Here is a 26,417-nt window from a genome sequence, read left to right as displayed (position 1 = left end):
GAGACCACGTGACATGACACTTGGAAATCAAGTGACTCCAAAGAAGTCATTAACCTGTTCTATGGGCATGGACAAGATTCAGTTTCATGAATTCATCTGCTCATCCATCCAGCAAGCCAGCCATACATACATTTATCCATCCATCCATTAACATATTAACAATATTAACAATAACATCCAGTCATTCAGTCAACCATTTAACCATCCATCCATCCATCCATTAATTTATCCAACCCACCTATCACACACACACACATACTCATTACCTCCGCCAAGGAGGTTATGTTTTCGGTTGAGTTTGTTTGTTTGTTTGTCTGTCTGTTTGTCAGCAGGATAACTCAAAACGTTTTGAACGGATTTTGATGACATTTTGTGGAGTGGTTGGAAATGACAAGAGGAACAAGTGATTAAATTTTAGTGGTGATCCAGATCACGATCCGGATCCAGGAATTTTTTAAAGGATTCTTCACCATTGCGGGATAGGGGGAATTTTGACATTCTAGTTTCTAACTCCACAAAAACAAGGCAGAAAGGCTTGAAAAAAATTAGGGTGTAACATAGTCAAATGTTCTATCAAACAACAAAGTTTGGTGATAATCGGATCTGGATTCCGGATCTGGTGATCCAGAATATGCAAAAATATAGGGAAAATAGAAAACGTGTCAGTGTGAGGTGACAAATGAAGCTAGAGATGCACAACTAAAACCAAATTGTAGCTGAATCTGTACTGATTTAGTAAAGTGTCATCACATTTGATGTAGCTTCAAATGTTATGGAGCTAGATCCAGAAGAAAACTGCCATTACCGAAAAATCATTTTTATACAATAACTTTTGAACTAATAAAGACATAAAAGTGATTCCAAGTTCTAGTGGTATGTTTTCATGGTCAAGGATGTCAAATATAAAGGAAATAAAAGTGTATGTATCATAGTTTTGGTTGTAACACTGAATTGTTGAATAGATCACTGTGCCAAGGAGGGAATCTCTTTAGGATCAGTGACCCTATGGCCTTGTGTAGCACATGCAACACTTAAAAAATTGTTCTATTTCAGAATTTACTGTTATTTATTTAGAGAAGTGTTTCATAAATGTTAAAAAAAATTCATATATTTGCAGTTTAGTTGAATAATAAATTGAATTTTGTCTCATTTATTTTTCTCTATAAGCACATGCAATATCAATATCAGTGCTCAGATGACAGTAGCTTCTGGGAAAAGTGCAAGTTGCAATAAACTGTGATGCCAAGCGCTAAGGATACATGCTATCCAGACACAGCAGATGAAACTTTTTTACTAGCAATCATCATTGTTAGACTTTTTTAGGTTCAGTGATTCCACGGCGTGTAGATGTTATGGCGTCAGTGACCCCATGGCCTTGGCGGAGGTTTGCACTCTCCGAGTGCTTCTAGTCTATCCATCCATCCATCCATCCATCCATCCATCCATCCATCCATCCATCCATCCATCCATCCATCCATCCAACAATGAATAGCTTTATCAATCCTCTAAGTTTCCCTGAACCACTAATTGCATAGCAGGTTATATGATTCTCTGCATGTTCATTTGTTTGTGTGCTTGTAGAATTGTCAGCAGGGTATCTTAAAAACATATTTACAATTTTCAGTGAGAGTTGATGAGGTCGTCCTCTGGTCAAAGAAACATATGTTAGAAAGCAAAGAAAGAGTAAGAGCAAAGAAACTGGTGCAGCACAGAAATAAGTGCAAAAAGTCTTTAATAAGGTGCTGAAAAAAATGTTCAAAGGGACTGACGTTTCGTTGTGATAGTCACATCTTCCTCAGAGTCCTGCACAAACATGTTAGATTTTGAGTCACATGCAGCGCCAGAATCATTCTTAATGAATATGTTTTATAATCTGTCTCATCATTTTCCATATTATATGCAATTTCACAAAACAGCACCCCATGTTGTGTGTGTGTTTGTCAGCCCTGTCTGTACCTTTCTGTTTATGGGTTTGTATGTAGTCCTCTGTCTTGTTTCTGTGCATACACGTATGTGTTTATTGTCTACTGCCCGCACCCTTGTTTGTGTTTCGGCATGTGTCCTTCTGTCATTCATGTGTGTCCTACTTGTGGTTCGTCCTCTGTCTTTGTTTTTAGTCTGTGTCCCCATTTGTCTTTGTGGTCAGTCCCCTGTCTGGGTCTCTGTGTCTTGTTGTCATTGTCATAATTTGTTTCCCTTGTTATCTGTTTGTCCTCCATGTTCGCACTTTAGTCACGTCCAAGTTCCACTTTAGTTTTCTGATTTTGTTTCTTGATTTAGTTTGGATTATTGTTTAATTCTTGTTAGAGTTGATTATTGTTGACTCCTCATTTATGTGTTCATCTCCATGTCAGAGTTTTCAGTGTTGCACTTTGTTCGTTTTTGAGTTCTATGTTTATTTTTGCATTATGTAGTTTTTGGATCTGTGTTTTGGTTTTGTGAATTTTCTTCTTAGGTTATGTTTTGTTTCTACTTACCTTTAGATGTATGTTTAGTTTCTTGTCACCTTGTTGTTTGTTTGTCACTTGACCTTTGACTTTGCCTCACAGCTGTCCTTCATTAGTTTGTTTGGCGTTTAAGTAGCACTTCTTCCTTGTTTATTAGCTGGTTCCTTCACGTTGTTCATGTTGACCTCCCCTGGATTTGTAAGTACCTTGATAATTGTTTGTCACCTTCTGTAACTGCTGTATTTAGTTTGAGTGTGGACTCCGTGATTTGATCCCTTTGTTGTGTTTTTGGACTATACCCTTGTTCTTTCGTGTCACTTGTTTGGACTGTTGTCTCTACAGGAACATTAAATCACCTTGGTTTTTTAGAACTTACCTTCCATCTCGTTGCTGCCTGCAATTTGGGTTCATTCAGATTTTTTTTAACTCACAACACCCCACCTGCATTTTAACTTCGTCTCAGGGACATAACTTTTTAATGGTCACCAGTTGTATTTAAATTTCTGTAATGTATATAATTTCAGGAATAAGGCTTGCTTAAAGTACATTAGTTGGATTGTATGGTGACTTGGTGGTTAGTACTGTTGTCTTACAGCAAGAACGTCACAGGATCGCTTCCCACCGGGGCCTTTCTGTGTGATGTTTGCATGTTCTACTAGGTTTGCTTTGGTTTCCCTCCGGGGAGCTCTGGTTTCTTCCCACTTCCAAACACATGCAGGTCAGGTGAATTGGTGGCTCTAAAGTGACCGTAGCTGCAGGTGTGACTGTTTATCCGCACATATGTGGTCCTGCAACAGACTGCTATCTTGTCCAGGTTGTACCCTGCCTCACACCCTATGACTGCTGGGAAAGGCTCCAGTACAGTTGTCGTTATATACATAGAGTTGTGCAAATTTGGTAATGTTGAACATAAAATCACAGCCATATTTACCAATAAAAGCACAGTGCAGAGGATTTAGGAGCGTAATTAGAGGACACCTGGCCTTGGCATAGGCATGCACGCTCAGAGTGCTCTCTAGTTGCACGCCTTTTTGTGTCTGTGTGCATGCATAGTGTGGTAATGCACAAACTGCTACAGCAGTGTGATACTTTTATTTCTGCATAATCACGTGCAGTTTGGCTAAGTGAGCTGCCAAAAGTGGGCACTCTGTTGGGACTCAGTGTGAGAAGAGTACCTGGGGTTACCAAGGTTACCAAACTGAATCGTCCCTTCAGACGTGGCTGATCTACATAATTTGGTGGTATCATTCACAGCGTCTCACAAGCATGGGTGATGAATGGCACCCGCAGAAGATAATATTTCTGCTTGTGTGTAATAAATCTTATGTAAAGTGCTCCTCTGCTTATGTAGCAATGACAGAGAGGAGGAAAATATTCTCTTTTTTTATCCTCTGTCTTTTAGCTTTCTTTTACTCCTTTCCTTGTTTGCTTCTGTTGGTAATACTCAAAAGAATTAAGTTTGTGTAAATTAACAAATTGGCATCAGCATTATTTATTAATAAGTTAATTTGAATCAACTTAATTCATTTGAGTGTTACCAAATTCAAGACTTTATGATGTTGGTGCAACCATTCTCTTTTTCTGTGTATGTCTTTACATACTCAAAGACTAAATAAATTACTTCAGTTGGTAACACTTAATTTAGTTAAATTTATCCAAACTAATGTGAAAAAAATTGGCATAAATATTATATGTAAAACTTGTGCCAAATCAAAATGCTGATCCACCTTGGATTTGCTGTGGAGACCCTGAGTGAAAACAAGGGAGCAGCTGAAGAGAGTTACTTTGTGTTAATCTGAATCAACTTAATTCATTTGAGTTTTACCAATTAAGGACTTTCTGAAGTTGGCCCATCAATTTTATTTATTCTTTTTTAGTGTATGACTTTATATACTCAAAAAACAAAAAAACAAAAACAAAGGCAAATTAAATTGTTTCAACCCTTAAATAAGTTAAATTTTCTTCTAATTAAGGTAACAAATTGGCAAAAATTTTGTGTTTTCAGTTGATCTGAATCAGCATAATTTATTTGAATGTACTATCCCACTGAGCTGCGACAGCATGTGAATGGCAATTTGCAAGAGAAACTGCAAGAATTCACCCCTTGCTTGATTCTCAGGCCATTGCTAGCGTTTCACTTAGTTCTGAACAGGTGACCCTGAACCATCCCTTAGTTATGCTGCTATAGACTTAGACTGCTGGGGGGTTCCCATGATGCACTGAGTGTTTCTTTCTCTTTTTGCTCTGTATGCACCACTCTGCATTTAATTATTAGTGATTGATCTCTGCTCCCCTCCACAGCATGTTTTTTTCCTGGTTCTCTCCCTCAGCCCCAACCAGTCCCAGCAGAAGACTGCCCCTCCCTGAGCCTGGTTCTGCTGGAGGTTTCTTCCTTCCCACTGTCGCCAAGTGCTTACTCACAGGGGGTCGTTTTGACCGTTGGGGTTTTTACATAATTATTGTATGGCTTTTGCCTTACAATATAAAGCGCCTTGGGGCAACTGTTTGTTGTGATTTGGCGCTATATAAATAAAATTGATTTGATTTGAACAGTTCAAAGATGGAGACCATGCGTGCATGCAGGTGCAGTTGAGCTGCGGCTGTTAGACTCTCTCGCCCACTTCCAGAAGCGTGGTCTCTATCCAATCATCTCCACGATTTTGATGTGTTCCCAGGGCAACTCATGCGTGTCTACCATGAGGAATGCTAGATCCTCATTTTGTCCCCAGTCACTCACAATTTATCAACCCCCTCACAAAGTTCTCTCACGATTCTTGCACATTGTGGGGACGACACTCAGAGGGCTTCACAATGTCCACAATGGCTCTGCAAGTGTGTGGGACTGTGTGGTCGAGGACCCTTGTCACCTCACCAACTTTGAAATTCCCTCGCAGTTGCCATTCGCACGCTATCGCAGCCCAGTGGGATAGGACCCTTACTAATTTTTATGAAGTTGATCTGTTTTTCTGTGTCTTGAAGGAACTATTTCAGGAACTGTGGAGATATTCTGTGACTTTTTATGCTGCTGTTTTGCATCAAGGAACTAGGAACGGTTTTAATTCCTGAGCTACAGTTTCTGAAACTTTTTTTATATCCTACTCATTCCAAAGGTTTAAGAACTGCTTGATGGAGCAGGCGAGACTGAGCAAGGGTTGATTGGTCAGAGTTTTTTCATCTAGGTGGACATCCGTAACCACCCGCAAAGTTGTAAAGTAGAACTTTGAGAAACTTTCCACACTTAAGCACAACAGCAGCATTGGCCTTACAAAATCCAAAACGTGCCAGACCTTCCTTCACTGTAAATGTATTTCAGCATTTACATCAGTGACTGCATTTTCACTTTGAAGGAGGCTATTCGATATGATATGACTCACGGCAGTCCAGTGTTTAGCACTTTTACTGAGGCAAAGAAAGCGTTCAATTGGATGAAAGATTGGAGAGAGGTACAGCTGGTATCTGGTTAACCTGCATATGTATTGGTTTTTATGTGAAACAGTTTTGTGTACATTAGAGACCAGCCCTTACAAAGTGGTTGTTAGTCTCTAATGGGGTGCATCAAAGTGGAATTATTTCCCCATATGTAAATTATTTAAATGCGGCACTTAAAAGTAATGGGGGACTCTGTAATATTGCTGGTGATTTATGCTGATAATATGGTATTATAATTCTTGGAAGACTGTGTGTGTACTTTAAATCATACAGGTGGCATGTAGGGGTAGAACTGGTGGTGTAGTTTTGGGGTGACAGGTTAGCCTCTGTCCATAGGTTTATAGTGTATCCAGAAAGTATTCACAGCATTTCATTTTTTCCTCATTTTGTTACTGCCTTGTTCCAAAATGGATGAAATTCATTTTTCCCCTTAAAATTCTACACACAATACCCCATAACAACAACGTGAATTATTTGTATTTTTTTTTTATTTTTGCAAATTGATTTAAAAAAAAAAAAGAAATCACATGTACATTCACAGTCTTTGCCATGAAACTCAAATTAAGCTCAGGTGCCTCCTGTTTCCACCAGTCATCTTTGAGATGTTTCTAGAGCTTAACTGGAGTTCACCTTGGGTAAATTCAGTTGAATGGACATGATTTGGAAAGGCACACACCTGCCAACATATAAGGTCCCACATGTTGACAGGACATGTCAGAGCACAAACCAAGCATGAAGTCAAAGCAATTGTCTGTAGACCTCCGAGACAGAATTGTCTAGAGCAGGGGTGGGCAACAAGGGCCAAGACACTGCACGTTTTCCTTGCAACCAATCACCTCAGCAGGTGGCTTGCTGATGAGCTTTTCCCCTGAACATATATGTCTGCTCGTCAGTGAAATCACCTGCTGAGGTGATTGGTAGTAAGGAAAACCTGCAGTGTCTCGGCCCTTCATGGCACATGATTTCCCACCCCTGGTCTAGAGGCACAAATCTGGGGAAGCATACAGAAACATTTCTGCTGCTTTGAAGGTCCCAATGAGCACAGTGGCCTCCATCATCCATAAATGGAAGAAGTTCAGATCCATCAGGACTCTTCCTACAGCTGGCCAACCGTCGAAACCGAGCAATCGGGGGAGAAGGGCCTTAGTCAGGGAGGTGACCAAGAACCTGATGGTCACTCTGTCAGACCTCCAGCGTTCCTCTGTGGAAAGAGGACAACCATCTCTGCAACAATCCACCAATCAGGCCTTTATGGTAGAGTGGCCAGAAAGAAGCCACTCCTTAAAGACACACAGCAGTCCACCTGGAGTTTTCCAAAAGGCACCTGAAGGACTCTCAGACCTTGAGAAAGAAAATTCTCTGGTCTAATGAGACAAAGACTGAACTCATTGACATGAATGGCATCATGTTTGGAGGAAACCAGGCACCATCCTGATGGTGAAGCATGGTGGTGGCAGCATCATGCTGTGGGGATTTTTTTCAGCAGCAGGAACTGGGAAACTAGTCAGGATTGAGGGAAAGATGAATGCAGCAATGTACAGAGACATCCTGGATGAAAATTTGCTCCAGAGCGCTCTTGTGATCAGACTGGGGCGACAGTTCATCTTTCAGCAAGACAATTACCCTAAGCACACAGACAAGATATCAAAGGAGTGGCTCAGAATGTCCTTGAGTGGCCTAGCCAGAGCCCAGACCTGAGTCTGATTGAGTATCTCTGGAGAGATCTGAAAATGACTGTGCACCAACACTCCTTATCCATCCTGATGGAACTTGAGAGGAATGGACAAAACTGCCCAAAGATAGGTGCGCCAAGCTTGTGACATCATATTCAAGAAGACTTGAGGCTGTAATTGCTGCTAAAGGTGCATGAACATGTACATGTAATTTCTTATTTTTTTCATTTTTAATAAATTTGCAAAAAATCCCCCCCCCCCCCAACCAAAAAAAAAAACTTTTCATGTTGTCATTATGGGGTGTTGTGAATAGAATTTGAGGGGAAAAAGAATTTACTCCATTTTTTAATATGGCTGCAGTACAACAAAATGTAGGTAAAGTGAAGTCCTGTGAATACTTTCCAGATGCCCTGTATATACTTAGAATATATTTTGGTCCATTTTTATCAGATGACTGACATTTCTCATCAGTATTGTGCAAAGACAAGACGGTTGTTTGAATAATTCCTGTCAATAAATGTTGATTGTTCGAGTGCTGTGTCATCGTTTCTTCAAGCTTACTGAACCTAAACTGAGCGGTACACGACAGTTCAAGCGTCACATTGGTCTGTATGTACGGACAGAGGCACTTCATGTTGCTGGAGATGGGACACGGGGGTAGATGGGATTTGTTGTTCTGTCCTATCGTACTCGACTGTCTCGAGAGTCACAACTATGTGTCATAAATATGTGTACATATTCATATTTTACAATAACAATATTTTATTTTTATTGTAGTCTGTGAGATTTGCATATTTTATAAGTTTGCGTTTTTGTTTTTGTCTGCTGTGATATCTGTGCCCTGCGACAGACTGGCGTCCTGTCCAGGGTGTACCCCGCCTCGCACTCTGACCGCTGGGATAGGCTTCAGCCCCCCTCGACCCCTAATTGGGCTAAGCGGATGAACATGTGTGTGTGTGTGTGTGTGTGTGTGTGTGTGTGTGTGTGTGTGTGTGTGTGTGTGTGTGTGTGTGTGTGTGTGTGTGTGTGTGTGTCTGTGTCTGTGTGATAACTGTGCATACCAAGGGTGTAACGGTACATGTATTTGTATTGAGCTGTTTCGGTACAGGGCTGTTCACGTTGCATGTGTTTACATTCAGTGTTGCCAACTTAGAGACTTTCTCGCTAAATCTGCCGACTTCCAAACCCTCTTGACAACTTATTTTCTCAAAAGCTGCTAGCAACAAATCTAGCTACTTTTCCTGGTGTTCCTGGAGATTTTTCTGATGTTTGGCAACTGAAAGTGAAAGTCTCTGTCACCGAGTGGCAGCAGGTCTCGTCCTCCTCCGCAGCCTGCAGCAGCCTGAAAGCACTGAGTGGAGGGATATCTACAATCCTCCTCACTCAGATTCGCTCAGCCTACTGACCTCGTTTGCTGCACTGTGATTAAATAGTCCCCAGACTTTGAGAAGCCCCGGCCTTGAAGTTATTTTATTTTAATAAATGATGGCCAATTTTAATGGCAAAATAAATAAACAAACCAAGAATCAAGTTTGTTTGTGGTTCTAAATATTATTAAGGTGGTTTTACTCACTTTTTTGGCTCTCCCACAATGGTTTTGTTTTCAAAACTTTATTTAAAAAGATATATATTAACAAACATTAAACAAATAGTTAGTAGAAAGAGATAGAAAATAAATTTTACAAAAGTAAAGGGATTCTTTAACATTAATTCTCATTGAAAAATACGTTATAGAGTGTGACAGTTTTGGACAAGTTAATTTTTCTGGCAAAAAATGTGAAGGTTGAATAAAACTGAACAGGGCTTCATGCTGGAACTGTTGTGCTGCTCTTACTTGTGGAAAGGTTTTAATTAAAGATGTTTACTAGGAATGTATTTTTTTTACATTTGTTGTTTATTTGCGAACATTTTATTTAACTTATTACCAAGCAGCACTTTGCAATTATTTTATTTTCCTGTTTATATTGTAGAGTGTTACAATAAATTGTTGGTTTAAACAACAAGCAAATTTAGGTTTTGCATTTTGTTCTCATACTGTACCGAAAATAAACCGAACCGTGACCTCAGAACTGAGGTACGTACCAAACACTGATTTTTAAGTATCGTTACACCCCTAGTGCATACAACCCCGCCTTTTGCCCAGTGACTGCTGGGACAGCCTCCAGCTCTGCTATGACCCCCAGTTGGAATAAACGGATATAGAAAAATGAATGAACTGTTAACGAATGAAATACTTACAACACTCTGATTTTACCACATTTTTAATGGATCTCTACCATTATCCAGCATTTCTAAAAAATGTAAGAAATTTCTTGCATGACCCCAGGATCCAAACCCAGGTGGTGGTGGTGACCAAGGGGTTACTGCGCCTTTTTTTTCCAGAGCAGAAGGTTCCTGATTCAAGACCACCCCCCGCCCATTCTCCACGTAATGTGGAGTTGTGTCATAAAGGGCATCTGGTGTAAAATTTTCACCAAATCAACATGGAGATCCATCTTGGAACTGCTGTGCTGACCCTGAGTGAAAAAGTGAAAAGCCAAAGGGACTTACGTACCCTAAAGATAATGGATACTTCCTTGGCCCATTCCCACAAAATTTAATGGACAGATTTTGTAATGATGACCATGATTAGCTGATATTGTGACAATCAGAACAAGCATTACACCTCCTTAATCCGTAAGTGGAACTAAGTCCCATACAAGTCCTGACGGCCATCAGGTTAGCTCTTATCCCCAAATACCATACCATGAACCTCAGACTACATCCCCAGCCAAGCCCAATACCCATTTAGAACTGGATAAACTGCTCTAGCATAATCACTTTTTCAGAGGTAATAATCAAATTGGTGTTGAAGCAGGACTAATGTGCTAATAAAAAGTCCTAACATATCCAAATTATTTGTGCAAATGGGGCTTGGTTGCTTTCTGTAGTCCAACATCTGGTACCAATCTTGAAAATGGATCCGGTCCAGACAATTTTTTGCACCCTGACCTTGATCCGGCAGGGCTCCACTTTATAGTTCTGGAATAGATCCGGACCAGATCTGACAGATCCGCAAAAGACCAACCGTTGCATTTATCTCTTCTAGATTGGACTACTGCAGTGTTCTATTTTCTGGTTTACCGCAGTCTAGCATTAGGGGTCTCCAATTGGTTCAAAATGCTGCAGCCAGACTTTTGACACAAAGCAGAAAGTACAACCACATTATACCCATTTTGGCATCCTTTCACTGGCTTCCTGTCCCAGTGAGATCAGATTTTAAGGTTCTGCTACTAACCTATAAAATTATTCATGGACTGGCACCTCCCTACCTAGCTGACCTAATTAAACCTTACGTACCAGCCCGGGCTTTACGTTCTCAGGGTGCAGGACTATTTTGTGTTCCTCAGGTGAATAAGAAGTCTGCGGGTCACAGAGCTTTCTCTTATTGTGCCCCTGTTTTGTGGAATGATCTCCCTGCGTCAATAAAACAGTCAGATTCTGTGGAGACTTTCAAGTCCAGACTTAAGACGCACTTATTTTCCCTTTCATATGGCTAGCATACTGGTACAGTTTTGTTTTACGCTTTTTACTCTTTAAATTAATTTATTAGTAATTGGAGCGGGCTGTGGCCTCAACTTTACCTAAATTCTGGGTCTTTTAGTGAAGTATAGGGCTAGTGGCCGGTGATCACCTTAGAATTTCTCTGTTTTTCTTGTTGATTAATGCTGGCAAATTATACAGTATTTTTTGTCTTTCTGATGCCTGACTTTTTTCTCTGCTTAAAGTGCAGCTCCATCCAGAGATGGGAGTTGTATTCGTATTGGCAATCCTCTTGTCCTGTGCGCCAATAGCATTTCTTGTACATTTGTCTGTGAATTGTTCTGTAATTTATGTTTGTAGCATGGCCCAAGCAGAGGGTCACCCCTTTGAGTCTGGTCTGCTTGAGGTTTCTTCCTCAGAGGGAGTTTTTCCTTACCACTGTTGCTCTGGGGGTTGGTAAGGTTAGAACTTACCTGTGTGAAGCGCTTTGAGGCAACTCTGTGATTTGGCGCTATATATAAATGAAAATAAATTGAACCGTTTATAGCCCATACCTGGCACGGATCTGGGACAGATGTGGTCTGCATCATGGCACTGTGGCAGGAACATGGGGTTAGCATAACGATAAGCGGTTTCCTCGGATCCACTGAACTTACGCGGGTAAGTTCTGTGGATCTGAGGAAACTGATTTGTATCTGTAACACACAGATCAGTGTCCATGGACTTATAAAGTGTGCTTGTTGTTAATATAAAAAAAAAAAACACTTTGCAATAAGAATTTTCCGATTACAGAGTACACACTAACACCCCACCCACCCACCCATTACGCTAATGGATAGTTTCTGCCGAGTGCAAAATTAAAACTGCTTATCGTTATGCTAACCCCATGTTCTTGCCACAGTGCCTTGATGCGGACCACATCTGTCCCAGATCCATGCCAGACATGGGCTGTAAACGGTTGGTCTTTTGCAGATCTGGTCCGGATCTGTTCCAGAACTGTAAAATGGAGCCGTGCCGGATCTGGGCCAGGGTGCAAAAATTGTCTGGACCGGATCCGTTTTCAGGATTGGTACCAGATCCATTTGCTGTTAAATTGTGTGATTTTGTTATTTTCTACAATGTGTTGATTCTGATACCGTTGCTCCCCTCAGAGACGTCTTTCTCTCTCTCTCAGCTGTACCTGTTGTATTTGTATTGATTGAATTGCAGTCAGCCCCTCACAGACAGCCCACAGTGTCCCACTATTACTGAACCAGCCCCAGGGTCATGAACTTGCTATTGCTCCTCAGCGCTGCTCAGTAACGGGGCATGACCCCCACGAGGGGCCGGAAACTCAGGGACACGTGCGGGTAGCTGTTCATGTTATTCGTATCTGCCTGGCAATGTGTTTGCATGCCTTTATCATGCATTAACACTCATTAAAAACACAATAGAGGCTTTTTATAGTGTTTTAGAACAAAGAGAGAGCCAACAGAAAAGGAATGATTCCATTTTCCGAGAAGCCACCATAATGGTGATGTTGGATTTTTAAAAATGGTGCTTTTATAAATATAAATACAATGCAATGTTGAAATACCCTCGGCTGTATGAGCAGGTAATCAGTAAGAGTGTGTAGAAAGAATGTGACCTTTTGACCGCTTACAAAAGGTCAACGTTAGCCATCTTTGAACTTGATCCTGGCAGTAATAGGATTGAAATTATGCTGAGCATAGAAAGACTGACGGATAGCTGGATGGACGCAAAGACTTCACAATACCCAATGGCCGTATTTTTTGTAAAAATGTACATGTTGGCAATGTTACATTTATAGGTGGTCATTTTTGGATTTTTGAACATGGATGACTAAATTTATGTCTTTAAATATCTTGGTCTTCCATGTTAACTAAGATCTTGATTTTATAATATAATAAAGAAATTAAGGGTACTTTTTTGTTAGATTTCTGCTTTTTTTTTTTTTCTTTTTTTTAAATTAAATTCAATGAATCCTTGTGTGTTCAGGCAGAGTGTATGTGCACAGTGAAACCTCTTACAACCTCTCCAATGAAGTTGAGACGTTGTGTAAAATGTAAATTAAAACAGAATACAATGATTTGCAAATCCTCTTCAACCTATATTCAATTGAATACACCACAAAGACAAGATATTTAATGTTCAAACTGATAAACTTTATTGTTTTTGTGCAAATATTTGCTCATTTTGAAATGGATGCCTGCAACACATTTCAAAAAAGCTGGGACAGTGGTATGTTTACCACTGTGTTAGATCATCTTTCCTTCTAACAACACTCAATAAGCATTTGGGAACTGAGGACACTAATTGTTGAAGCTTTGTAGGTGGAATTCTTTCCCATTCTTGCTTGATGTACGACTTCAGTTGTTCAACAGTCCGGGGGACCTCTGTCGTATTTGCCAACTGTCCCTGTCGACTGCAGGCAGGCCAGTCTAGTACCTGCACTCTTTTACTATGAAGCCACGCTGTTGTAACACGTGCAGAATGTGGCTTGGCATTGTCTTGCTGAAATAAGCAGGGATGTCCCTGAAAAAGACGTTGCTTGGATGGCAGCATGTGTTACTCCAAAACCTGGATGAACCTTTCAGCATTGATGGTGCCATCACAGATGTGTAAACTGCCCATGCCATGGACACTAACACACCCCCATACCATCACAGATGCTGGCTTTTGAACTTTGTGCACATAACAATCTGGATGGTCTTTTTCCTCTTTTGTCCAGAGCACACAATGTCCATGATTTCCAAAAACAATTTGAAACGTGGACTCATCAGACCACAGCACACTTTTCCACTTTGCGTCTGTCCATTTCAAATGAGCTCAGGCCCAGAGAAGGTGACGGCATTTCTGGATATTGTTGATGTATTGCTTTCACTTTGCATGGTAGAGTTATAATTTGTACTTGTAGATGTAGCGATGAACTGTGTTAACTGACAATGGTTTTCTGAAGTGTTCCTGAGCCCATGCAGTAAGATCCTTTACACAATGATATTGGTTTTTAAAGCAGTGCTGCCTGAGGGATCGAACGTCACGGGCATTCATTGTTGGTTTTCGGCCTTGCTGCTTACGTGTATAAAGTTCTCCAGATTCTCTGAATCTTCTAATTATTTTATGGACTGTAGATGATGGAATCCCTAAATTCACTGCAATTGAACGTTGAGAAACATTGTTCTTAAACTGTTGGACTATTTTTTTCATGCAGTTGTTCACAAATGGTGATTCTTGCCCCATCTTTGCTTGTGAATGACTGAGCCTTTTGGGGATGCTCCTTTTATACCCAGTCGTAACACTCACCTGTTTCCAAACAGGTGTTCTTTGAGCATTCATCAACTTTCCCAACTACTTTTTTAAATGTGTTGCAAATGTTTGCACAAAAACAACAAAGTTTATCAGTTTGAACATTAGATATCTTGTCTTTGTAGTGTATTCAACTGAATATAAGTTGAAGAGGATTTTCAAATTATTGATTGTTTTTATTTACATTTTACACAACATCCCAACTTCACTGGCATTGGGGTTGTATTAAAGGTGCATCTGAATATCGTACCATGAAAAAAAACTCAGTGCTTGACTGTAGAGCAGGTTTTTGTTAGTCTGTTGCATAATTGCTTTGTGCTGCAAAATATGCACGAAAATAATCAGTCTGTATTGTAACTGAACACACCTCACTTTAAGACAAACAAACCGATGGGTGCACAAAGGAGCTCCAGTACATTTGCTATTTAAAAACACGGGCACTGGATGCGAAAATGACAACTGCATTGGATGAAAACTAGTGCTACGCCATGCAGTGCTTTGTGTCAGGCTTATTTTGTCATGTTGTCCCACAAGACCGGTGACCTCAGAGCAGACAATGACATTGGTGTTTGGTAAAAGGAGATTTTATTTCTCACAGCCAAATCTATGTGAACAGTCAGAGTAACCAGCAGAGGAAGTCTGGACCACAATGTTGTCAAGGTGGAAAGAGGGAATGAGAGTGATTCCGTAAGCAGGAATTGGTCCGTCTGGCAATAGTGTCCATGGGGAAAGCAATAAGGGAGTAGTCCAGTGGAACAAACAGAGGATTAAACATAACTGGCAATCAATACCAAGGTGACTGTCTGATCAGGAAACAGCAGGCTAAACTCAGGGAGCATGTTAAGGCAGTGTAGGCTGGCAACTGTAGAACAAACACAAGGAAAAAATGTAAGAAAACAGGCATAAGAGCAAAACGATCTGCTGCTAGAGTGAAGGGCTGTGAATGGTTATATAGTGTGTGTGATTCAATAAAGTAAAAAAAAAAAAAAAAAGTAAAGTAACAGTGCACATGAAACTGGATGCCCAAGTGACAGGAAGTAAATCCACTGAAAAGACACAGACCAAATTTCAAAATAAGAGCACATGGGATAACTAACAGAGGAGAGTTTCACTAAAGACTGTGGAAAATAAATATCATGGAAGAGATAATATCAGGAGAACACAATGAATAATAACATGAGTGAGCACTAGGAAACATTATTGAAAAATGTATTTTAAAAAATTCACAGGCAGAAAACACACATGACACATGTATACAAAGCAAACAACCAGATTGTAAAGAATCACACATTTAAATGCCTTTCTTTCAACTTATGATGATGAAGTAGTGCAGAAGGAAACTGCTTGTCTATGTTGGTAGTAATTTGATATCAACATCAAGACTCCAACAACTCCAAAAACCTGCTTGAGGGCAGTATAGCATACAATCGCCTGGAAAAAACTATTTTTCCCTGTTTCTTTAATATAAGATTTCCTTCAAAATCAGGGTGACATAATGTCTATTTATTCCAAAGCTTACTAATCACAATTGTTTGCTAATTAAGTTTTGTGATCCCCTTCCACCTCTTATGCTTGTTTTTAATAAGCTGCGAGTCAGGTGCACTTGACAGTAATGAATGACTGATTTTAGCTGATCGTTATTGCCGACCTCCTCTTGCATGCGCCGCTGTGTGTGTGTGCTGCAGCTGCCTAATAAAAGGGATAATTGTTCCATCTTTGCTTGGAGACACATAAAGCAGTGTGTATTGACTGTTTGACAGACTGTGATTCCAGGAAAGCTAATGGCTTTCTCAATTCTCCTGCTCCATCCATCAGGCCCAGAGAGCACCCTGTCGTGTTTTCAATTAATGAATAGAAAACCGTAAAACATTAAAAGGCACCATGACACAGTGGAGGACAGCGAGCAATGGCAGACGAAAATATTGGTAATCACTACAGAATGTTTACGTACTGGACACATCCCCCATGACATCACCCCTAGGTTTTCTGAAGAGTTGGTTTGAAGCTCAAATGGAGTGCTTCCAAATGCCGCCATCTTGGCAGTGCCTCGCTTAGTCTAACTGCTAGCAAGTTTAGAAATGTGTAAAGAGGTGACCAGGTTATGCCGGTTTTGCCGGCATAACCTGGTTGGGACAAAAGACACCCAGCACACCCCCATCTCAGTTATAAAACAAGCTAAAGCTAAGCATGCTAACTTTAGTTTAACGTTACAGCTCTATCCGGTTAGTGAGACGTGGTTTCGTTCAATAACAATAACTGTCAAGAAACTTTCTCATGTGTGATTGGAGTTGTGTGGCAGTAGGAATAGCCTTTTGAATGATTGAATAACAATACCAGTCGCACAAACAAAATCGAATGATAGTGAAAAGATGTTCATTGCACCAAGAATGTTGGTATTTTGGTCGTTGAACTTTCCTAACAACTAAGCCACAGTCACACGGCACTAATGAAGGACACTGAAGCAAAAATTAAACAATAAATCTGGACTTACGTTGACTTTCAGAGACATCATTTAACCGTCGCCCAGCTTCGTACCTGTACAAATCCCGACGACAACTTCGTTATCTGTATTCTGTTTTACTTTCTGTCTTGATGGTTCCTCATCATTTGCTTAATTCCCGTACCGTCATTGTTCCATTTGACTGTGGTCCAACTTCATCCAACCTCCCAAGTTCGACGTCTTGCATGAATATTGTACACATACACAAATGGCTGTTCGCATGCCGTCTTTGGCTGGAGAGGCTGTGCGCCACACACGGCTGTGCACACGTGCGCACAGCCGTTTGTGTATGTGTACAATGTTCCTGCAAGGTGTTGGACTTGAGAGGTTGGACGAAGGTGGATGACAGTCAAACTGAATGCTGATGGTACGGGAATTACGCAAACGATAAGGAACCCTCAAGACAGAAAGCAAAACGGAATACAGATGACTTGAATTTGTTGTCGGGATTTGTACAGGAACGAAGCTGGATGACGGTTAAATGATGTCTCTGAAAGTCAACGTGAGTGCAGATTTATTGTTTCGTTTTGGCTTCAGTGTCCTTCGTTAGTGCTGTGTGACGGGGCTTTAGAACAATATTCACACCACTGTCGCACTCCTTCTCATTCCTTGTGTGTTAACAACAACGACAACAAAATTATTTTCCGATACGGCGTGGAATTCGCCTCCAGTGGCCATTTCACTCCCTGGAAATCTGACAGCTGAGCAGGTGTTTGTAATGACGCCAAATACGCGACCAAGAGGCTCACTAACCGGAAATCTTGGTTTCAAGAGGGCAGCACATCTTGAAAATTGTCCATTGAGCCAGATGCATGCTTTGACATATGGGGAGTGACATAGGGTATTGAGCACTGTAGTATTAGTAGTTAAGGGGAGAGACACTTTTGTGCTGCAGACTTGAGCTCAACTTTGCACACATACTTTGACATACAGGGGGTGAAATGGGCTTTTGAGCACTTTAGTAGTAGTAGTAGTAACTTCTTGAGGCAGTTTTAGTTATGCCCTAACAGTTGTCTGGAATAGGTGAGAGGTTATAGCTTTGTTGGTGAAGATGAACTTTTCATTTCAGCCTCTGAATCAAACCCACCCTGGACGGGTAATCAGCTAGTAAATAAATATTTCTGTGGACTGGCCAGGCAGTGGTTTGCATAATGGTTGCTTGGGTATGGGTATTAATTAAAATTTACGACGACATAGTGGTTCAGGAACAGTGGAGTAACAGTGGAAATAACCTCACCAAGATATTGATACCTGCTAAATAATACTGAAATTTTACTCAGTGGAAATGGCCACACTGTCTCAAATATTTGGAATAAAATGCTGAGAACACAGTTGAGCCCAGCTAGCAGTAGCTTCTGCTAGCTGGGCCCTGGACATGGCTAGCTGGCACACAGCTGTCAAATGGACCATGTCCAAAATGATTGAAAACTTTATTGCTTCAAACAGCTTAAACTGATAACTTATATAAAAAGTTACCCCATGCAGATGTCATGAAATGAGCGGTAGAGACCAGAACTTTTATTTATTTTTTATTTTTTTTGCACCAGGCTGTTCAAATGCTTCTTTCTGCTGTAAAGTTGGCGGTTTTAACGTGGGAGTGTATGGGAAGTGACTCCTTTTTGGAGCTAACCTCAGGCATCATTAAAGAAACTGCAGGTTCGGGCACTTCCGTGTTGGCTTTACTTTTTAGCACTGGGCGTGATGTTTTGTAAATACAAACACAACATACATTGACTGAGTACATTTGAATTAGAGGTTTGGACACTGTCGCTGATGTGTTGTTTCAAGCACAGGTTTTGTAATCATAATGTGCGTGCACTCTGGGGCTGGACCTGGTGCAACTGCAGCATTCTGGTGTTATACAGGAGATAACGGGAAGCTTCCGATCTGCTGGGTGAGCGATAGAAAAGCCCTCCAATTCAGGCAGGAAATTGTGGAGTAAGTGGTTTGGTAGCTGATAGTCAAATGAAGCCAGGGCCGTTGGATGTGTGCTCTCATTAACCAGCTGGCAGCTTTCAGTGATATCAGAAAACCTGCTGCGCAACATTACTTAAACACCTGTCCAAATGGGCAGGGGGTGGAGGGTTGTGTTTACTTAATTAACATGTCAATAAAGTACCAAATAATAAAGACACCAGGGGTGATGCATACCCTGTCTATGCACAAACTACTGCACTGTAAGTATAGTAGTAATTTCAAGATGTAATAGGAGGAATAGTATCGAGATCAACAAGCTAGACAGGAAATTTTCAAGACTATAATAATCCAATTCCATTATGTTTTAGTACTGTCATCATAACCCCACCATAGAATGAAAATGATTAACAGATCTATATGAGTTTTGGATCACTTGTTGGCTGTGGAAATGTCTTGGAAAATGTGATTTTAAACAATTATGACATCATTTCATGAAATCTTTGTGACATCTTCACATCATGCATCATGCATTTCAGTGATGGATATAAGCTCCACATCATCTCTTTTGTCCTTTTGATTGCGGAGATATTCTGTTAAATGTGTTTTTCAGACTATACTGTTGATGACCTTGCCCTTTACCATGACTTTTGACTCATCTGCTTCAAAAGTCAAGCGATATTTTCAGAAAGAGTGATGTGCGGCCAGGGGGCTGTGCCTTCTTGCAATAACTGTCATTCCAACAGTCATCTTGACGGATGTTAAAAGTTTTGCTAAATATTGGCATTTTCTTTACTTTTTCCAAATCCAATGTTGGTGTTAACATCTGTCTCTTATAAGGTTGTACAACCCCTGGCAATAATTATGGAATCACTGGCCTCAGAGGATGTTCATTCAGTTGTTTAATTTTGTAGAAAAACAGACATGACACAAAACTAAAGTCATTTCAAATGGCAACTTTCTGGCTTTAAGAAACACTATAAGAAATCAGGGGAAAAAAAATTGTGGCAGTCAGTAACGGTTACTTTTTTAGACCAAGCTGAGGGAAAAAAATATAGAATCACTCAATTCTGAGGAAAAAATTATGGAATCATGAAAAACAAAAGAACGCTCCAACACATCACTAGTATTTTGTTGCACCACCTCTGGCTTTTATAACAGCTTACAGTTTCTGAGGCATGGACTTAATGAGTGACAAACAGTACTCTTCATCAATCTGGCTCCAACTTTCTCTGATTGCTGTTGCCAGATCAGCTTTGCAGGTTGGAGCCTTGTCATGGACCATTTTCTTCAACTTCCACCAAAGATTTTCAATTGGATTAAGATCCGGACTATATGCAGGCCATGACATTGACCCTATGTGTCTTTTTGCAAGGAATGTTTTCACAGTTTTTGCTCTATGGCAAGATGCATTATTGTCCTGAAAAATGATTTCATCATCCCCAAACATCCTTTCAATTGATGGGATAAGAAAAGTGTCCAAAATATCAACGTAAACTTGTGCATTTATTGATGATGTAATGACAGCCATCTCCCCAGTGCCTTTACCTGACATGCAGCCCCATATCATCAATGACTGTGGAAATTGACATGTTCTCTTCAGGCAGTCATCTTTATAAATCTCATTGGAACGGCACCAAACAAAAGTTCCAGCATCATCACCTTGCCCAATGCAGATTCGAGATTCATCACTGAATATGACTTTCATCCAGTCATCCACAGTCCACGATTGCATTTCCTTAGCCCATTGTAACCTTGTTTTTTTCTGTTTAGGTGTTAATGATGGCTTTCATTTAGCTTTTCTGTATGTAAATCCCATTTCCTTTAGGCGGTTTCTTACAGTTCGGTCACAGACGTTGACTCCAGTTTCCTCCCATTCGTTCCTCATTTATTTTGTTGTGCATTTTCGATTTTTGAGACATATTGCTTTAAGTTTTCTGTCTTGACGCTTTGATGTCTTTCTTGGTCTACCAGTATGTTTGCCTTTAACAACCTTCCCTTATGTTTGTATTTGGTCCAGAGTTTAGACACAGCTGACTGTGAACAATCAACATCTTTTGCAACATTGCGTGATGATATACCCTCTTTTAAGAGTTTGATAATCCTCTCCTTTGTTTCAGTTGACATCTCTCATGTTGGAGCCATGATTCATGTCAGTCCACTTGGTGCAACAGCTCTCCAAGGTGTGATCACTCCTTTTTAGATGCAGACTAACGAGCAGATCTGATTTGATGCAGGTGTTAGTTTTGGGGATGAAAATTTACAGGGTGATTCCATAATTTATTCCTCAGAATTGAGTGAGTCCATATTTTTTTTTCCTTCTGCTTGGTCTAAAAAATAACCATTACTGACTGCCACAATTTTTTTTCCTGATTTCTTACAGTGTTTCTTAAAGCCAGAAAGTTGCCATTTGAAATGATTTTAGTTTTGTGTCATGTCTGTGATCTGATTTTTTTCTACAAAATTAAACAACTGAATGAACATCCTCCGAGGCCAGTGATTCCATAATTTTTGCCAGGGGTTGTAGAACAGCCCTTTTTTTTTCTCTCTCGATTTCTGCGGTCTTGTGTTTGCGGTGTTCTCAGTGTGCTCTTTATTAAGTCTAGTTAATTATGCCCCATTGTAAATATTCTCTGACACTTTGATGTTTGGTTCATGCTCATTTGGTGTAGGTTAATTTCCTGGTTCTGCCCTTCCAGTTTCACATGTTTCCATGCCTCTGGGTCTGATTATTTGCAAGTGTACGTAACCCCATTTAGACTGGTCCCTTTTTGCTAGATTGTATGAGGTGTGTCCTGCTGTCTAGCATTCTTGTTACAGTGATTATTTTGAGTGTTTTGACTTCTTGTTACACATCTTTGCTGCTTTCCAGGATTTCTAATTTTTGTATGCTGTTTTTGGAATGACGGCTTGGTGTGCAAACTTCTTGTTACTGAACTGTGCCCATTTTTGGATAACCTTCTACTAACTCCTTCAGAAAGAGTGCTACTAATTGGACAGATCAACGGTGTGCCTGACCTGATGCCTGTTTATGACCACCTCCATTTTTGTCTACTGTCTTTTTGGGTTACACTTGGGAACCATGACCCTTTTTTTTTTTGCGGGTCATTGAGTTCATATGTGGTGGGGTCCATAGTCCATCCTTTACACCGTCTCATGCATTTCAGTCATGCCATGTGACTCTTTCTGTCCATCATATAACCTATAACTGCAGAAACAGTTTCTATTGCAGTTTTGCAACATATGGCTTTTTCAAATGCCTGAAACACCACTGCACATGAGAGTAAAAACATATTTTCATTAAGTGTATTTTCAATTTGCTATTTGAAATTGCAGGTTTGAGGCTGTGTGTAAAGAGACTTTGATAAAGATCAGCGTCTCCAAATCTGAGACCATGGTTCGCTGACTGAAAAGGTTGGATTCTTCCCTTTGGGCCAGGACAGAGTTACTCCCTCAAGTGTAAGAGTTTAAGAATCTTGGGGTCTTGTTCACAAGTGGTGGTAAAATGGAGTGTGAGATCAACAGAAGGATTGGGGCTTTCACCTGAGGTCCTGTGGATGCTGTACCAGACAGTCATCATGAAGAAAAAGTTGAGACAGAAGACAAGACACTAGATTTACCAGTCAGTTTATGTGCCTATCCTCACTTATAGTAAAGACTGCGGACATTGGAGGGATTATACTTCCCAGCTGGTTTGTGAACGCCTTGGGATCTCCCAGGAAGGATTAGAGGACTTGGCAAAGGAAAGTGAAATGTGGGATGAGCAGCTTGGTCTACTGCCACTGACACTCCAACCCAGAAAAGCAGCAGAAAATGAATGAAAGAATGGATAAATTAATATTTGAGATTGTGCAATTTGTATCTTATGGACTTGTTCACGAGTGGGGCTAAGCTGGAGCGTGAGATCGATGGAGGGATTGGGGTGATGGCTGATGTTTTACTGATGCCATACCAGACCAGCATGGTAAAGAAGGAGATGAGCCAGATTCTCTTAATTTACCAGTCCAGTTATGAATAATAAGAACTTGATTAGTCCCAAAGGAAATTGTTTTGCCAGAGCGCCGAAACAGTAAACTGTAAACATTGCTTTTTTTTTTTTTTTTTTAACGCCCCTCTCCTCACCTACGATCATCAACTTGATCCAATGACCGAAAGAATAAAGTCGTGGATACAAGTGGTGGAAATTTCAATTTTTCAATTTATTTTCATTTATGTAGTGCCAAATCACAACAGAGTTGCCTCAAGGCACTTCACACAAGTAAGGTCTAACCTTACTAACCCCCAGAGCAATAGTAGTAAGGAAAAACTCCCTCTGAGGAAGAAACCTCAAGCAGACCAGACTCAAAGGGGTGACCCTCTGTTTGGGCCATGCTACAGACATAAATTACAGAACAATTCACAAAACGAATATACAGGAAATGCTGTTGGTGGACAGGAGGGTCGCCAGCACAAATACATGAGACTCCTCCATCGAGTATCTGGGCTTACATTGCTGGACAGGGTTACAAGCTCCACTATGTGGGAGGGACTTGCAGTAGACCCACTGCTTCTTTGAATCTAAAGGAGGTGGTTCAGGCATCTGGTGAGGGTGCCTCCTGGTCATCTCCCCCGAGAGGTCTTCCAAGCACATCCAACTGGGAGGATGCCCCGGGGAAGACCAAAGACACACTGGAGGAATTGTGTTCCCCAGCTGGTTTCGATAAGGACATGTGGGATGAGCTGCTTGGTCTGCTGTCACCACGACCCAGACCACAATAAGTGGTGGAAGGTGAATGTATGAAGGGTAATGGAAACCCGCCGAGTGTGAAACAGTGGCTGCTGCACTCTCAGAGTGTCCGTACCAGTTTATTCTTGAATTGAATTTTATTTTCATCAACTTTGGTTTGACCAGAGTTGCTTGAGCAATCAAAGTCTATTGCATTATTGTTAACTTTCCACCCCATGTTTCCAATTGCCCTTTAAATCCCGGCAGTCATGCTGCAGCTCTGCAGGTCCCTGATCTCGCACTGTTGCTGTGAAAAACGGGTAACCTTCAAGTCACAACCCCCTCTGGATACACACACTTTTCTGCACAGTAGCTGTCATACATCACTGTTTATTATCATCATAAATCACTTTCACGTGTCACCGCGCTGACCCAAACATTACAAGACATTTTCCTCCGTCGACGGTTCAAAGCGTGCACAAATGATGTGTATAAGAATAATAGAAGTTGCTGTGAGCTCAGGTAGGTGGATCATAATTACCAATCATCTGTGAGCGCTCGCTGCTGTTCACTCTGGCGCCGAGTTGACTCAATTATGATGCAAAAGGGTGTTTTTGAAAAGCCTGGCTCATTTCTAATTAAGCCACACACTCATAGCTATTTGTAGCTCATGTCCTGACATAATGCAAATGCTATGTAAATTAACTGCACTGATCTCCCTCTAGCGCTGCACCCGCAGCTCCTTGGAGACCAGCAGAGCATTTAGTCATACTTTACACTAGTTTAGTTTCTCATTGGCTGGAACATGGATAAAGTGATGGTTCCGTGTAGAAACAGGCAGCACAGTAGTTTGCAAATATATATTTTTATTTATTGTTCTCCATTTTAAGCATCCTGTCCTCTTTCTCGCTGCTTGTCTATATATTGATTAATGATGAGAGTTGCTTGATCTATCACAATCTGTCACTCTCCGGACGCCTTCACATGCCACACCTCCAATCTGAGAAGGCACCAGAAGGCCCTCAACCAACCTCCGTTTATTACGGCACCCAGCTGAGGCTCTTTAGGCATTTAATGCCGTCAGTCTGCTGTCACTAAACAACCACAGAATGACTGGTTAGGCAGCTAACTGACCGTATCTGAATGTCACGGGGAGGTTGAGGCCCAGACCTGTGACTCTGCTTTTGGCTGATGAGCCTCATTTTGTAGGCTATTGTGGTGCTGCCTACATATTTGCTATTCTGCCAGTTTCTCAGAGTGCGATCCACTGTGCAAGTGCCCCAGCGACTGGAGGAGGTCAAAAGGATGCGCAATACACACAATGCGAAAAAGGTGGAGAACATCTCTACTTGGCCTTCATTGACCTCACCAAGGCCTTTGACACTGTCAACAGCGACCTCCTGTGGAACATTCTGTGCAAGTTTGGCTGTCCTCCCACCTTTCAGGCTGTGCTAAAAGATGTCCACACAGGGATGTCTGCCAGTGTTACTTTCCGTAAGGCACAGTCCTCCAGCTTCACTGTCAATGTCGGTGTCAAGCAAGGCTACATCCTTGCCGCTGTGATCTTCAACCTGTTCTTTGTGTCGGTGACCCTTATTACTCGACACCATCTTCATCCTGCAGACGAGGTCAGTATCAAGTACCAACTGGATGGAAGCTTGTTCAACCTCTGTCGCCTTCAGGCAAAAAGGCTCACATCTTTGGAGCTGATTTTTGATCTACAGTACGCAGATGTTGCAGCCCTCCCAAGCCATTCAGTTGTTGGCTTGGAGAGGTCCCGTTATCACAGAAACTGTGCCTGTTGTGACCTCCAGGAAGACTGAGGTTCTACCGAGTGTCCCTGCAGTAACTGCACTGCACCAAGCTTCTGCATCAGTGATGCCCAGCTCAAGAGTGTTGAGAGCTTCACCTATCAAGGTTCCATCCTTACCTCCACCTGTGATCTCATGGATGAGATTCAGCATCATATTCACCTGGCCTCTTCAGCTTTTGGGTCAGCTTAAGGAGCGTGTTTTATCAAACAAAGCTCTTACTGTTCATACCAAGATCGCTGTGTATAATGCAGTCATCGTTTCCACCCTACTTTATGGCTGCGAGGCCTGGGTGCTGTACCGATGACATGTCAAGATGCTTGAGTCCTTCTACATTTGCTGCCTTCAGCAGATCGTTGGCCTCCGGTGGTGAGACATGGTGCCGCACTCTGTAATCAGGAAAAGGGCTGGTGTAAACCCCCCTCCCCGGAGTCTGTGCTTCTCCACCGGCAGTTAAGATGGGTCGGCCATGTCATCAGGATGTCTGCCAACTGATTGCCTCGGAAAGTTTTGTATGGCCAGCTGACCGAAGGCAGCCGCTCCATGGGTAGCCAGAAAAAGAGATTCAAGGACCATACTAAATCTACATTCAAAAAATCAGCTATTCCCCCTGAGAGTTTAGAGCACCTAGCAGCTGATGGAAACACCTGGCATTCTATATGCAATGCTGCAGCTACACACTTTGATGAGGCCTATGACTGGCGGTCCCATCAACTCCAGCCCCACCTGGTTCTGCTCTCCAGTGCCCTGTGTGTAGCCGGCACTGTCTGTCACACACTGGCACAGCCACATGCGGAGACACCGTCTCAACCTGCCTGACTGAGCCTGCACGGCATCATCGTCATCCACGACAGACTAGAGACACGCAGTGCGCAATCTATCTACAGCAGACAGATGGTTACTTTTCAAGACATGGGGATGGATAGGTTGTCTGCTTGAGGGGTTGCCATCCAGGACCCAAGGCAATTTTGTGGTGGTTTGGATGTGGCAGCACATGGCATAAGTGCGTGCACCCACACCTGACCTGTAAAGCTGCCTACAGATTTATTATCCTGCCAGTCTGGCTACACTGTAGTTATAGTGCTTGCAAACAGTACACCCTCCTGGTCA

Source organism: Thalassophryne amazonica, chromosome 4, assembly GCF_902500255.1.
Source record: "Thalassophryne amazonica chromosome 4, fThaAma1.1, whole genome shotgun sequence".
Taxonomy (NCBI): domain Eukaryota; kingdom Metazoa; phylum Chordata; class Actinopteri; order Batrachoidiformes; family Batrachoididae; genus Thalassophryne; species Thalassophryne amazonica.
This window is presented reverse-complemented; position numbering follows the sequence as displayed.